Source organism: Pelophylax lessonae, assembly GCF_965119305.1.
Source record: "Pelophylax lessonae genome assembly, chromosome: 4".
In the NCBI taxonomy this organism is placed as follows: domain Eukaryota; kingdom Metazoa; phylum Chordata; class Amphibia; order Anura; family Ranidae; genus Pelophylax; species Pelophylax lessonae.
Window position 1 is genome coordinate 141,281,318 of NC_138771.1, and position 17,018 is coordinate 141,298,335.

The window sequence follows — 17,018 nt, forward strand, 5'->3', positions numbered from 1 at the left end:
TTTTGAAACAGGGCGCCAAAGAAGCATCGCGCAGGATTTCGCAAAATGCACCGCATCCGCAGCGCACTGATGTGCAGGGTTCCATAGGATTTAAAGGAAAATATTTTTTTACTGAGATTTTGGTTGCCCCTTAAACTGCACAAAAGTTCAGCATAAGTGCATTAATGTAAAAAGTCCCTTGTGCCCATTCCTAAATAGAAATGCAGATAATCACGAGAAATAGGCTTTATAATAAACCATTATTAGAACAATGTGTGCCAAAAATGTAGACCATTCACCATGCACTCTGGATATTTTCAACCACTTCCAATCATGAAGGCAATACATTGGATTAAGGTAACCTAGAACTAGTCATATACATTACAATTTGATTGTACAATTTAGGCTGGTCATACATTATACCATTTTCTTATTTCATTTCCTTTAGATTTACCTTCAACTATGTATTACAAGAGCCTGCCTGCATACAAATTGAAAGTGTTTAGGTTTGACCACATATTAAATGGCTTTTGTAAATTGTACATGAAGATTGTATTATACATGTCTGATCTAATGCTTCATACACACGTTCAGATGATCGTATGATAAAACTTGCTTTCGACCTGATCGCACGATAATCTGATCATTAATACGCAGCTTTCGACAGCCGATCACGACAGGTGGTCCAACAAAATCCGAAGGGACAAACAGGAAAACTTCTGTTGTACGATAGCCTAGGGAACGACAATCGTTTAACCACTTTACCACTAGAGCATTTTGCTGTCTTACGTCTGGGCCACTTTTTGCGATTCGGCGCTGTGTGACTTTAACTGACAATTGCGCGGTCATGCAACGCCGTACCCAAACTAAATTTACGTCCTTTTTTTCCCACAAACAGAGCTTTCTTTTGGTGCTATTTGATCACCTGTGCGATTTTTACTTTTTGCGCTCTAAACAAAAAAAGAGCGTTTATTTTGAAAAAATAACAATATTTTTAACATTTTTTTATATGAAATTCCCCCCAAAAAAGATGTAAAAACCAATTTTTTAAAAAATTTTTGGCCAATTTGTTTTCTGCTACCCATGTTTGGTAAAAAAAAATCGCAATAAGCGTATTTTGATTGGTTTGCGCAAAAGTTATTGCGTTTACTAACTAAGAGAAAGATTTCTGTCATTTTTGGTGTTTTTTTTAACGAGTAATGGCGGCGATCTGCGATTTTTTTTGCGGGACTGCGACATTGCGGCGGACAGATCGGACCCTTGACTGACATTTTTGACACTTTTGGGGGTACCAGTGACATTTCTACAGTAATCAGTGCTATAAATATGCACTGTTACTGTAAAAATGACACTGGCAGGGAAGGGGTTCATTTTATTGGAGAGGGAGGGGTTAATGTATGCCTGGTGCTTACTAACGTGTGGGGGGGGGGGGGGAGGTGACTGAGTGAGCCAGGGACAGATCGCATGTTCAGCTATGCTGAACACTCCGATCTGTCACTCCCTGTCACTTAGGAGATCCGCCCGCTCTGTTTACACAGGCAGGCGGATCTCCAAACTAGATTCCCCGACGATCGGGGCAGAGCAGCGGCGATCGCCGCCGCTCCTCCCCTGGCCCGACTACCGCTGTGAATGAAAACAGCGGGAGCGCGCCTCCGGCGGCGCGCGAGCGCCGCCTACAGGGGGAGAAGTCCAGCGACGTAGGTCTACGTCGCTGGACGATAACGAGCCACTGTGCCGCAGTAGCAGCACAGTGGCTAGTGGTAAAGTGGTTAATCAGTACAGTATGCGTCCGCTAAAAATAGATCGACAAAGACCGCGCATGATCAGAAACACTAACATAGCACGGAAAGAGCCTGGCTGCCATTGTTTTTGTTTTGCACCATCTGATACGTAGCTACGCAACCAGGAAGCTTTTCGGAATCGTACGAAAAAAATCCTATGTTTATATGCATTGTTGAATTCAATATTTGTATCATGCAACAAAATAAGTCGTCCGATTATCTGAACATGTGTACGAGGCATTACTTTAGATCTACCAACAAATGTGTAGTGCAATGGCATGCCTGGTTGGATACAAGATGAAGAGATTGCTTGTTTGTGCCTCGTACACACGATCAGATAATTGGATGACTTATCGTTCACATTTTGTTGCATAATACTAATATCGAATTTAACAATGCGTACTTAGCGTATGATTTTTTTCATACGATTCCGGAAAAGCTTCCTGGTTGCGTAGCTACATAGTGCAAAACAAAAACAATAGTTGCCAGGCTTTTTCAAGGTCATTTTCATGTTTCTGATCATGCGCGGTCTTTGTCTATTGATTTTTAGCGAAGGTACACTGTTTCTGATTAAACGGTTGTCGTTCGCTAGGCTATCATACAAGAAAGGTTTTTTGTGTTTGTTCCTTCGGATTTTGTTGGACGAAATGTCGCGATCGGCTGTCGAAAGCTGTGTACTAACGATCAGATTATTGTGCGATCAATTAGAAAGCGATTTTTTTCTTACGATTATCTGATCGTGTGTACGAGGCATTAGGTAAGCTTTTGCATTATGTTAGTTTGGTAAATCTAAAGGGGACTTTGCGATCAGATTGTATTTTCTGTGGCCAGTTTATCACAGTTTTGATGCTTTCACGGTTTAGACAGAAGCTGTTGGTGGATTTGTTTAGTCATTTTTGCAATTCAAAGCTTTTTACCATCAGTCACAAAAATATTTGAACAAATGGATGCAACTTACCACCATCACTGCATTATAGCCAGAAATATATAATTATCGGTGATGTGTTGCTTAAACGTTCTATAGATCTATAGCAATGAAAAGCTGGTTGGGTTGAAATGGCCTGGAAATTGCTGTGTTTATTGGAGAGATTATATATTATATTGCCGATACATTTTACATACGATTGTCCCATCTTTTATATAGTATTGGTGACAGATGTCAGTATGTGACCTCTACCCTATGTAATATCCAGACACCACATGTAGCGCAGTCTCCATATTACTATACATTGCAGTACAATAAGCAGCACAGACCCTCTGCAATCAAACATCGGACTTACAAGAATATGATGCTTGTTATATTCTCCATTGCTTTCTCAGTACACATCCATTATTTTTTTTTTCAGCGAGATTCAATGAATCCCCTCACCTGGAAGAGTTTTATTAATGCATTTATATATCAATGTACCCGATTTTGGTATACAGTAAACCCCCCTCCATTGCGGGGGTTACGTTCCGGACCCAGCCGCGAAAAGTGAAATTCCGCGAAATAGAAAAACCCTATTAAAATGCATTGTAGGCATGTTTTTTTACTGTCACTGTACGTGTAGAAGCATTTTAAGGTCTTTAAACACACTTTTAAAACAATAGAAACTCATTTAAACACATAAAAGATACTTAGAGACAGAGCAAGAGCTATGAAAAACACAAAAATCTTTCATTTTTAATGATTTATATAGTAAAATAACATTACAAAAAAAACCGCGAATTACCGGGACCGCAAAAACTGAACCGCGATGTAGCGGGGGATTACTGTAAAAGAAAAAAGAGAGAAAAGTGGGGGTGGGGAAATCTAGTAATCTGCACTTCAATGAACATTCCTGGTTAAAAGTGTGCGGTCACAACGCTGCTACAGAGCGCCACCTGCTGGGTATACAGGGTAATGGCTCAAGATGAGGTTAAAATTCTTTTTTTGATTACAATTTTTTATTGAAATGAAAATAATTTGTAATATAAAGATTGTATAACGTGATAAAAAAAATGTACAAGGTTTGAAAAATAGAGTAAAACATTTCAAATAATAGGAAAAACATTATATGTACAATGTAATGTAAAAAAGGTAGAAATTTTTGGTATGGTCATACTTGTTATATCATTAGGTTATAACGAACATATCAATTTGTTTTTTAAAGATGTGGTTAAAATTCAAGGTTGGGTCTGTGAACCTCTGTTAAGTAACAAATCAGCTTATAATAAATCTTTGCAAAAAAATATTTTATTCTAGTGTAATCACACATTTATCCGCCCCAAAGAGAACGTTTCGTAAAATATATAATATATATGTATAATAAATATATATAATTTCGTAAAAATTTCTACGATTAACAATAGAAATCACCGCTACATTTCTTGTAAGTGAATGTTGTTGTCATTGTTCATTTTAATTTTTTTCAATGTTCCCTGTTTAATAGTATTATCTTTATTATACAGGATTTATATAGCGCCAACATTCTGCATAGCACTTTACAAAATGAAAAGGTGACAGTATAGTTATAGTACAATCAGAGCTGATGTTAGTAATCACAAGGCCCGTACAGCCTACCTGTCAGGTCCCGTCCCATTCACACAACCCCCCCCCCCCAAAAAAAAAATCTAAATATATATATATATATGTATATATATTTATTTTATATATATATTTCCGCTAAAATATATAAATTTATGATTAGTGGACACAAACACAACAAAGGTCCTGCTAAAGCTAAAAGCTAAAACTGTATTAAGTTAATAAATAAAGCCCTGTGTGTGAATGAGATCTTGAGGCTCATATACATTTAATGGCCCCCCCCCCCCCGCTCTCCATTCTAAAATTACCCCCCCATGTGCGCTCAGCAGCTATTGGCAGGAAAGAAGAGGGCAGAAAATAGGTGCAGGAACTCAACCACTACCCCCTTCTCCACACACAGACCTTCCAAATCTCATCAAATAGTGAGTGTGGTAAAATTTTACTAACAGCAGGAGAACCTTAAATGGGCACTAAATACCAGGAGCGCATTAGGTACCAAGTGCCGAGTTCAGGTTTGGGCGGCAGGGGTTAACACAGAGTGTAGAGTTCAGGGGTGTGCTATCCTGTTTCCCTGAAAATAATTCCTACATGGTTGTCCGTAAGTAGGGGCAGGGGGGGCAAATGCCCCCCCCCCCCCCGGAATCTCAACTTTTTCTTTCAAGTGGTTGTTTAGCCACTTTATACCATCCTGTCTGGTCTGTTTAATAATCCTGTGTGCCCCTGTGTCTGTGTATGTGTTTTTAAAAAAAATAGGCCGTTCTTTCAGTTTTCAGCGGGCGGGGCCGAGGATTCCTCACTGATGTCAGTCGGGAGGGGAGGAGGAGGGGAGTGGGAGAGGAGGAGAGAGGTGGCAGGTCATGTGAGCGATGAGTGGCACTCTGAAAACTTTGTACAGAATGGCTTATTTTTATAAAACACATACACGGGGGCACACAAGATTATTAAACAGACTGTAGACAGGATATGAAAGTTTAAAAGGAAACTACAGCAGCAGGAGGAGAGGGGGGGGAGCACTGACACAGGAGCAGACAAGCAGGGTGAGAGGACAAAGGAAGACAGGAGGCGTGCGGATGACGGAAGCACGTAAACTGACCACAGGGTCAGGGCTCAGCAGCCATGGTATACCGTGGTCAGGTTACAGAGGGGAGGACATAGCCAGGCCAGATCAGCCAGGTATTTCAGGTGATACAAGGGGCCAAGTTACACAGCAAAGCACTGTGCTGCGTAACTTGCTTTAAGGGAACAGGATCAATTTTTTTTTATATTAACAAATTCTTTAAAAATAAATGCTGCTGTTTGCTCTTTCAAAATAAAATAAGTATAATGACTAAGCCCCTCCCCTTCATGACATTGTTGAAAAGGGGCAGAGCATGGGTGACCTTAAAATGATGCCGCCCCCCCTGAAAAAAGTTCTGCGGACGCCCATAAAGCCCTACCCCGAAAATAAGAGCTAGCGTTATTTTCGGGAATGGCTGCAATATAAGCCCTACCCCAAGAATAAGCCCTAGTTAAAATTGTTGTGAAAACGTGTAATCTATTTTGCTTCCACAGCTTTTTATTTTTTTATTTTATAAATTATTTTTTTTTAATGGTATGCCAAATATACTGAAACAGTAATAATACATAGCATCATATCCCAATTGTCCACTATCTGTGGTACAAAACTAAAAAGAGACCAACGAGGTCCGAGGAGTATTCGCCCCGCTGCATTCCCACAGTCAGATCATAAGTAAGACATATTATATATCAACAAACATCTGGTATGTAGAACAATAGACCTTGCCATGTAATAATTAGGGTAGAAGTTACTCAAACATGCAAGAACCCCCAGGCGAAGCCAAAACCCCCACCGGCATCTGTCTACTGGCCGGCATACGAAGGCAGTGGTTACCGGTCCCAGGGTCACGCACACAGGCACAACAAATCCACCCGTAATGCAAGCATACCCATTGGTAATATTAAGTATTTTCAGGTAGAAAAGAGGACACCGATAGTGTCCCATGGCCAGGGAAGAGATAAGATAGACGTAGGATAGGGCGGGGAAACAGCTTCCACAGCTTCTTACCCCTGCATCCCCCATCCATGTTGCACTTTCACCCCTCTTTAGCTCTGACCTCTGCATGCAATTTCCCCTCCAAAGCCCCTATAATCTCCCCCCCCCCCCCCAAACAAAAAAAATTCCACATGTCTTACTTTTGTTGCTTAATTAAGCATCCAGCCAGCTCTAGAACATCCCAGTAAACAGTAGGTGGCTCTGCCTCTCTTACTTGCAGGGAGATCATCCTGTGGGGGTGTCGGCATCCTCAAAGCACCTTAGGCACCTGCATCTCCCTTGTCCCCATCCTGCACTCAGTGGGAGCTGCTCAGGATATCAGATCTGTGGATGACGTTGTGAAACGAGCTGTCACTTGTAAACACAGAAGCCGGACCTCTGTGTTTACAAGTGATAGTGGGGAGCAGAAGGCCTGAGTTCCACCAAGTTCCAGCTGAAAAAAAGCCCTGGTAGTAGGCATATAACAATAAGGCCAGGTTCACACATATGCAGCTGTGGGTTCGTGTCTGGAATTTGGTGCGTCCCTGTTCACTAGTTCAGGTGCAAATCAGGTCTGAATTTTGGCCTGAATTTGCACCTGAATCTGACCCAAAGATGCACAGGACCTTTTGAAATGCAAATCACGGCTGCCCCAGGCCTGTGTGAACCAGTTCTATTGAGAGCCTGTCACACTCGCCTGTCATGTGAATTGGCATATGTGTGAACCCAGCCTTACTCCAGTCATATACAACACAATGGGGGAGATTTACTAAAACTGGTGCACACTGAATCTGGTGCAGCCGTGCATAGTAACCAATCAGCTTCTAACTTCAGCTTGTTCAAGTAAGTTTTGACAATAAACTTAGAAGCCCCCCCCCCCCCCCAATCTGTGCAAGTAATCTGATCACTAATAAGCACAATTGGTCAAATGTATGGCAATATTGGGCCTCCCTAGAAGACAATATAAGGCATGTTTGACAATTAGCTAATTCAACCATAGGTGAAGACTGAAGCAGATCACGTAGTATGGCAGTACATTGGCAAGTTTCTCTGGTTCTGGGATCTCAGTGCTGTTTGATGTTTGCATGTTATGATCTTGATGCAGGCAGCAATATCAATACGGAGAGGACCTCAGGGTATAGGATGACATTAAACAGCTAGGGGTTCATTTAGAGTTATTTTAGGGTTAGGGCAAAAGTTTTAATTCTGCAGGATTATTATTAGGGTTCATTTTCATGTGCGGAAGCCTATGCCACACCTCTGAAAAGCAGTCTACAGTGGATTGCTTTTTAGAAGTATTTGATAGGCAGAAAGGAGACTCATCATGCTGCAAGTAGTCTCAGGGTGGTTGAGGGTGGTTCACTTGAATGGGTTGTGTTTGACTGCGATACCGCTTGCCAAGTGCAACATGTTATTTATTGTATGCCATGGCCATGGCATGTGTGCAGTCCTTGGCTGCTGTGTGCCCTTGTTTAGTGGGCAGTCAGGGGTAAGAAAAACCGCATCTAAACCTCTTGATTTTACAGCACCCTGACTGCACTTCTAAATAAACCTTTAGTGTGGCATTGAAGAAAGGAATCATTCTTTACAGGGAACCATACAGTTCCATGGTTCTGGTGCTAGAAAATGTACTATGCATTTGAGGACGGGTCTGTCGCTCTACGTGAGACATCTGCTTATCTATTGATTGCTTTAGGTGACCTTATAAGGATACTTTATCCCTAGATGTATGTACAACCAAATGTTTTTAGTTTTGGAAAGAGTAAAAAATAGTAGAAGTTAGGAATTTGGAAGTTCTTTAATGTCTGTGTTCTATCTGGAAGATTTTCCTTAAAGCGGAGTTTCACCCTAAATTTATACTTACCTCCATCTTCTCGCTCCGGGTCACCTGAAAAACAAATGGATAATCGCAATTTTTTTTTTTTTTTACTTACCTTGTAGAGAAAATATACTTACCTTACTTTCTTCTTCCTCCCCTCGGCGGCCACGGCGATTCGTCACTTCCTGGCTTTTGCAATGATTCCTGGGAGCTGAACGTCATCGCTCCCAGGAATCAATGCGCCTGCACCGGCCCCGACGTCAGTTCTGGTGCGCGCGCGTCATTCCCTTCTAAACAGCTTCTGGGCATGCCCAGAAGCTGTGGAGGGATGACGCGCGCGCACCGGAAGTGACGGCGGGGCCGGTGCAGTGCATCGTGGGACCGAAGAAGAGGGAAGAGGACACAGAAAAGGATCGCGCTGGCTTCAAGCTGCCCACACCTGAGATGGCAGCGCTGGACAATACTTTTTCAAGGTAAGTATTGCTCCTAAAAGGTAGGTGCAACCCGGGACAGATCAGAGGCTAGCCATTGTGGAATGTACTAGCCCTGACTGTCCCGGGGGGATTTTTATTAAAAAAAGTATAACCAGGGTGGAACTCCGCTTTAAGGTGGAACTTCACTCCCCCAATCAACATTGATTATTTTTAATCCTCATGCTGCTAGCATTAGTAAATAGACAGGAAAGCGTATCATATTTATTTGTTTTAAAAATTTTTTTTTTTTTTCATTTCTTCAGTTACTTCCTTGTTTCTTGCATGTATGCTTGAGCTAAGGCAAGATGGATTCCAGGAAGTAAATGCTAAATTAATCATTTGCCCTTACTCAAGTTGGCCATGTCCAGAAATGCTAGGGTATTGTTTTTCAAAGTGATTTCTCAGCAAAATAAAGCATGAAGACATGGATGGATGGGGGAGTTTGCATTGAATATTAAAAAATAATTTAGTAGTGTTTTTGGTTTGTGGTGCTCAGATGCAGTGAAAATCCAATTAAACTTCCTGTTTCAAAGATATAGCAAGAAGAGGAGATCTCGAGAAATAAATGTCCTTTCTTATTTGTTACCCAATCATTGGAAGTTTCCCCCTTATATCTTGTTCCTGTGAAAACTCAAAAATATTGGATTTCCTTTCAATTTCTGTCACAGAAAATGGTTTTTAGGATCAGCAAAAAAAAAAAAAAGAGGTTCTTTTCCTACTCTACCAAAATTAAAAATAAATTTGGTTTTACATACACTTAATTTCTGGTGGTAGTGGTAATTAGTATTCATATTTCTGCCAATGGAAAGGAGAAGGGAAGCTGTAGGGAGACTTGTCTGATGCTCATTTACCCTGTGGTAAACAATAGCTATTTATTGTGAGTTACACATTAATTTAAAACTTATTAACATGTAGGTTTTTTCTCCGATACGATTAGAAATACGATTATTATCGTGACGTCACCACGTACGCTACAACAGGGAGTGATTAGTTGAATCTGCGGATCGGAGTTTTTATGATGATAAACGCTTGACATTCTTAACCATGTGAGTGACTAGTATTTTGTGATAAATTATTTTATACAGTTTTACACTTTGTTGGGGTTCCTGGTTCTCTTTGTATGTTTTGGCAGAATATCCTTCTTAATTAAACAAAGTGTTCTTGTGACCATATGTGAAGACCTGGAGGTGCCTTATATTCCCCTACAGTTATTCTTGGAAAAGAAAGACATACAGATACATAAGCGTATGTGCCTATGAATAAGGACTCTACTTGCTCTGGTAAGAGTCCTTTATATTTAAGGTGGTGGGACACTCAGGTTTTTTGAGCATCAAGTTATCAAGATGTATAGAAAGAAATGACCTCCACGCTAAGGATATCTAAAGAGTGCAAAGGTATAAATAGGCTGCAGCCTACCCTGGACTACAGTCAAAAAGCTGTATAAAATAAGGGAAGAATTTTGGGTAATTGGCGCTACCTATATTAAAAAACTGCGGTGTAAACGATGAAAATGATATATAAATAAATGCACCGTAGTGTATATATAAAAAATATGAGACCACTGGACATACCACCGCTCCCATAGGAGAGGACCATAGGATCCTGAATTTCTTCTGGGACGCCTACACATCTCGGACCCCCAGGGACGACCCCCGACATCCCCCCATCACAGAAGGGAGATAGGAGCCAACGGAGGGACCTTCGCTTGCACCTAAATACCCGCTCTATACCCCTGTGTGGGGTGGGTATATCTGGTTAGTAGAACATTTATTTTAGGGGTCACCCAGCACCTCGCCAGTTACTCACCACGGGGTCACTCTAAGATTTACCCATGAAGTCACCTGTACATCCATCCAGGTATGGACTAACCTGGTTTTCTATACACCTCCATCGCATCACTGGCTATTAGGACTTTTTTTCCCAGCCAGTCACTCTTATTACATCTATTAGTCACTTTTGTGCACCTTATTGCACTATTTTTGTCACCTTCTTTTTTTTTGAGCGCCTAGACCACTTCCTATATCTTTAGCGCAATTTCTTAGCACTTTTGCCACTGTCACTTTATCTTATCTATATCAGCATTGTACCAATTTATATATTACATTTTACTCACTGCTCGATTATAATTATATTTTTATTTTATATTTTTATATACACTCTATCACTTGGATTGCACTTTATCACGGGGATATTGATATTTATTAGTCACTGCATTTTATTATATTATATGTTGATTTTATATTCTCATATTTTATATCTATCTGTTGCACTGATAACCTATTGAATACCACATTTTATATATACACTACGGTGCATTTATTTATATATCATTTTCATCGTTTACACCACAGTTTTTTAATATAGGCAGCGCCAATTACCCAAAATTCTTCCCTTATCAAGATGTATCACTGTACTATTTAGGCTTTGGGACTATATTTCACATCTTTGGGGATATTATTCCTATTACTTGTATACTAAAATTTGCATGTTTGAGTTTATGGTATTTGTTATTAGCGTGGCATTTTGAAATCAGATTAGAAATGATTCATGCATAAAATTGTGGCTTACACATGAGACTTTTCTCTGGTCACTACAAATAATCTTACTCTGGAAACTACCCACTGTACCCTGTTTTACTGTAGAATACAGTGGTCTGGATATTTATACTGTGATATTTAGATTTGGTTCCAGGCAAATGTTCTGTACACTTCTCATCCAGCCCCCCATTCAGAACAGTAGGATAGGATGTAGGTTGACATGCAGATTGCTTCAGATTTCAATAGTTGGGTGAACATAAATTTCCAACAACAACATAGCATAAGTTATCTACAATCAGCAGGTAGATACTGACACTACATAAGAGTTGGTCAATTTTGTTGATCTGAAGATCAAATCTGAAATAAAACTTGACTGTGTGCCAAGCTTTACAACCTGCTCTGGCTGACTAATAGAAACAACTGCTCATGAAACCATCCATCTGAATGATAAAATAACAGCAGGAAGGGGCTATTCACATACCACTGCCACGATGCTTTGCTTCGCACCCACAGCATTTTTAACTCAGGGTGCAGAGGTTGAGTGCTTGTTAAACTTGCCCATCAAGTTCAGTGAGGATATGGCAAAATGGCCCCGTGCCTTCTCTTGAGGAGATTAGGGCAGGTCCAGGTACATCGTTGGATTACTTCAGTGTCTACCAGCTATACAATTACATTAGGTCGGTTCAGCAGAAAGGGTATGTACCACGAGATTTGACTTATTTCGAGAATATGTGTAGAACAGGTAATTCTACTGGTCATTTGATTTCGGTGTTTTATGCACAATTATCAGAGAATGAAGGATACCAGCAATTATCATTTATACAAAAATGGGAGCAGGAACTAAATAATACATGGACGAGAGAGCAAGTCAATAAAATTCTGGGACTAGTACACAAATCCTCGATGGATAGTAAAATTCAAGAAACAGGGTACAAAATTCTGACCAGATGGTATAGAGTCCCATCAGTATTACATAGAATAGAGGAGACTATTTCAGAAAAATGTTGGCGTTGTGGATTGGAGGAAGGAACCATGTTGCATATCTTTTGGGAGTGTTTACGAGTACGCCCATTTTGAATAAAGTTAGCATCAGCCATAAAGCTCATGACTAATGTAGATATACAAGATGATCCTGCGCTTTGCTTGCTACATTTAACAAGAAGTTCAGTGAGGAGTTATAGGAAGTCCTTGACTCTGCGCTTTCTCAACGCGGCAAAAGCGTGTATACCTATCTTCTGGAAACAGGCAGTGACGCCTACATTCGAGTTGTGGTGCTCGAATGTCAATGAGATTTTTAAAATGGAAGAATTATCTGCCGCGCTGAGAAATATGGAGGACCAGGTTAAGATGAGATGGAGGCCTTGGGTTCATTATTTAGAAGCCAATTCTTCTTAATAGGAGTATGTGGGGTTGGTACCCCTAGACTTGCCCTGATCCAGTCTCCCGTGGGATGGTCCCCAGCCCTCAATAGGTAGGATGCAATACAAAACGATATATACATGTAGAGTAATTTCGGGTTTCTTGTTTTTTTTTTTTTGTTGTTTTTTTTTTTTTTTTCTTCGGGGTCCGGGTGGGAATGTGGCTGGGGTAGGGGGGTTGTGATTGTCATGATGTCTGTTTGGAAATGTATGTATAAAAATACCAATAAAAATATAATTTAAAAATAAAAAAAATAAAAAAAAAAGTTCAGTGAGGAAGCTGACAGGTTCAGAGGGTCATGCAGACAATGGAGGCATCACAGGCCAGACAGGGGCAGCCAAAGGGCTGAATGTGGCCCTGGGGCCACAATTTGCGCAGGTCTGGTGTAGGCAGTTGTGTGCTGCAGTATATTCACCAACCTAAAGGTTGGCAGGAGACCATTGAGGACTTAATTTTTCCTTGTTATGGGTACCAGGCAGCCATCATGGGGAAGATGGCATATCTTATTGGATTCTGAAATCTTGCGAGATATGAGCAGCCATCTTGACACAAATTTCATTCCTGCAACCATTCGCTCTATTCCCCCATCAACACAGACAGGATAAGCTGTCGCCACCAGGAGAAGACAGTGATTATTGCTAGCAGCTATACCAGCTGGTAAAATACAGCAGGCTGGTTGTACCCAAGTTGATCGATCAATCAACTTGGTACATTTAGCCTGCCCCTACATGATTCCAATCTCGGCCTGGAGTAGGAATAATATCAGGAAGAGGTATCTGTCAAGGAGGGAAAGAGTAGGGTCTCCATTGCTAGTCTCCCACTGGCAATCAGATATCTGCAGGGACAGTGTGATCAAGCAATATCATATCACCAAGCTGTGTGACCAAGCAATATCATAGCCCTCCAAGGGAAGTGCTCCTCTGGCGTTTCGTGATATGTAAGTGTTTGAAATGTTACTGTTGCAAAGTGCCTTGTGGATGATATATTATTATCGGAAAGTGACTTGTGGATAAACAGTGCCCCCTTCTTCCTGAACAAGTGTATGACTTGCAACATGTGTAATACTATTGCTGGAAACTGCTTTTTTTTCCTACTTTCTATTACTACAATATAATCTCTTTTTACATTAGAGCTTAGAAGAGCGCTAAGTCGCTGCTGGGAGGGGGAGCAGGGAAACTGCCTGAGAGAACCATTTGGACAACTTTAGTGCTTCTGCTGTGAGCTCTGAGAATGACTTGGTCCACAGCTACAGAGGTCATTGAGGACCTGTTAAAGCTCATTTACTGCCTATTAAGAATATGTACATACTTAAAAGCTACAGCCTAGCTACCTGTTCACTTTATACTAGCTCTAAGAATTGTGGGTGGCGAGTGCAATGGGAAGAAACAGCATATGGCCAGGTTGTTCAGGGATTTTCATCTACTGTATGTATTCCAAGAGCCCCCACTGACCATCAATGAACTACTTCAGCCACCACTAACTCTCAATGTATCTCTCTGGCCTCTACATTATGTATGAGAATATAACGTGTTTAGGAAGAGAGCTTCACATTCCCTTTTGAATACTGTAAGTGGTCAGACAAAATTGCGCACTAGTGGTGAGGACCTGAAAAAGCATAAAAGTTGTGCTGTGCTCCAGAATCCCAGGCACTCTGCTGTCAATTGTCTCAGTGCAGGCCAATGTCAATTATATTAAGCCTATTGTTATCTTATTTGCCAGCATTTAGTTATGTACAAAGGAAAATGTACTTTACTATGTTTAGACAGGGCTTTCAGGCATTCCGCCTATACATTCACATGTAAATCTATAAAATTTAATTTATTAGAAACGTGGTAAAATAATATATCAGGCCATGATAATGATCAGAGGTGGTTGGGTACGATTTTCTTCACTGTCAATGCGTTCCAAATAGACTATATTTCCTCCCAAAGGGGAATGAGAATCTGGAAGAGACCCAAGCATGAGAATCTGTAAGAGACCCAAGCGATCATGGTAAACGCGGTAATATAGCCAACACCATTACTGTGCTGAAAAGCCACCCTGCAACCCCCCCCCCCCCCCCAGCGAAGGTCCAACGTGTCACTTCATTTATATGGGTATTGTTTGGGATAGTACAAGAAATGATGACCAACCCACACTTCAAATAATGGCCCAAACCTAAAGAACCTGGTGAATAGTTGGGACAATCAACAGGGAAGAAAATAAAATACTCAGACTCAGAGCACCATCCAGCCCAAAGTCCACAACGTACAGAGAATGTTTCTGTACAATGGAAAATTAAATATTTTTCAAGCCTTAAAAAGTACTGAAAAAAAGGTTATGTGGAACTCTGAGATAAATTAAAAAAAATGCAATCTGTCACTAATGTTAAAGCTGAACTCTGAGCAGATATAAAAGACATATTAATATGGCTCTATATTTATTTAAACATCATTAAAGTGTTTGTTACCCTAGAAAATCACCTAAAAATCTGTATCACCTAAAAAAACCTGGCCGATCCTGCCTGGTTCGGCTCTCTCCCCTGTAAACTGACCACAGTAAATCATGGCTGCTGAGCCCTGACACCGTGGTCAGTCTACGTGCCCCTGCCATCTGCAGCCCTGCTCTGTACTTCTCTGTTATCCTCTCCCAACCCCCCCCCCCCATCCCCCTCCTCCCTGCTTGTCTGCTATCACAATTGCAGAGAAAAATCTTTGTAAAAGCTGGTTTAATTGGCCAGCAATGCTGTGCGGGATTAATAGGGAGGGGAAAGGGGCAACCGCCCTGGACCCATGACAGAAGAGGCTCCCTCTATACAAAGATAATATCAAAAAATCTAAAAAATTATATGGATATAAGTGTATCTTGAGAAGTAATATTTTGCCTGCCATCCTCTGTAAAAGGTTTTACTTTGTATTGGTATATTGTATCTTTTTTTAAAAAAAATGTTGCCAGCTCAAGCAAACCACACATAGAAAGCTTACACTCTTAAGGAAGGTGGCCTATGACTACGTGCCTCTGTGAACTTGTAATCTTAGAATGACGTTGTGTCATGCATTTTGAAAAATGTGTGACTGTCACTCAGAATGTAAACCAACTCTGTGTTTAGGGGGGGGGGGGGCTCCCCGAACCTGAAGTGCTCCAGTCCCCCAAGGTCTAAATCTGGCTTTGTCCAGAGTAAGCACTTCACAGGTGGGTAGAGGTAGGAGGTAAGCATTTACAGTTCCTCTATCAGGGGTTTTGATCTAAGGAGAAGTAGCAGACTGAAAAAGTCAGGAAAACTGGATCCTGTTTTTGGGGATTTTGGGGGAGAACATATAGTACATTCAGTAGAACCAGATTTTTCTGAACCTACACACTGGTCATTCGTGGAAGCTGTGAGGTCTTCCTTAGTTTTGATTCTTTTGATCACAGAGAGCCAAAGTAAAATAAGTGGTTGTTTGGCACCCATGTGAATTTTGATGATTAATTTCTCCACAGTGCCTTTAATTACAGAGGATTTGATATAAAGCTCATTTACTGCTTGTTAAGAATTAATAAATACGCCCTTAAGGGTCTTTCACACACACTGTCCGTTGGACGGACTCCGTTTTTCTCAGCGGGGGATCGATTCGCCGATCCCCCGCTGAGCAGGAGAATGACAGCTGTTCTCTGCACTGTGAGCGGCGACACAGCTGTCAGAGCCCCATAAATCTCTATGGGGGATTCCGTTCTCATCTGATCCTGTCCAATCCGATCTGCTGGACGGATGGAAAATAGGGTTTCTATCCGTCCAGATTTGACGGATCGCATCGGATGTCAGCGGACATGTCTCCGCTGACATCCGATGCCCCATAGAGATGCATGGGGGGACCGTTCAGATCCGCCAAAAAAAAACAGACAGGCGGATCTGAACGGTCCGCCTGTGCGAAAGGGGCCTTAGCCTGGCCACAGGTTCACTTTAAACTAGAGCTTATTCTAAAAAAGAAGATAGGTAATTTTTCTAAAGCCTACATTTTCAAAACATTTTATTTTTCTATCACTTTTTTTTTTTTAATTCTCAACATAAAAAAAAAAAAATATATTGAGAATAGGATGCTACAAGTTCATATGAATACATTTTCCCCATGAAGTATGCCAGTCCTGTCAGCGCATCATTTCACCCTGTTGAATATTAGAAATAATCACAGTAATATATGTATATTTTACTACATATTATACATAAATGCCTTTCATGTTATATGTATTCCAACTTTTTGTCACATTTGTGCAGTTATTGGACAGAGTAAGATCCTTAATGGATGCATCAATAATAAATGTCATTCTGACAGTTACAATGTTTTCCACATGTGAATATTTTATATGATGCTTTTTTTCTGCGTGCTCTTAAAAGGAAAAAGTAATGAATTCACATGGTAAAACCATCCTTCCAGACAGCCCCCAAGCCCTGTAACCTCTCCTTTGCTGGTCGAGCCACAAATAGTTCTCAGTATTTGAAGACTGCAAGGAAACAT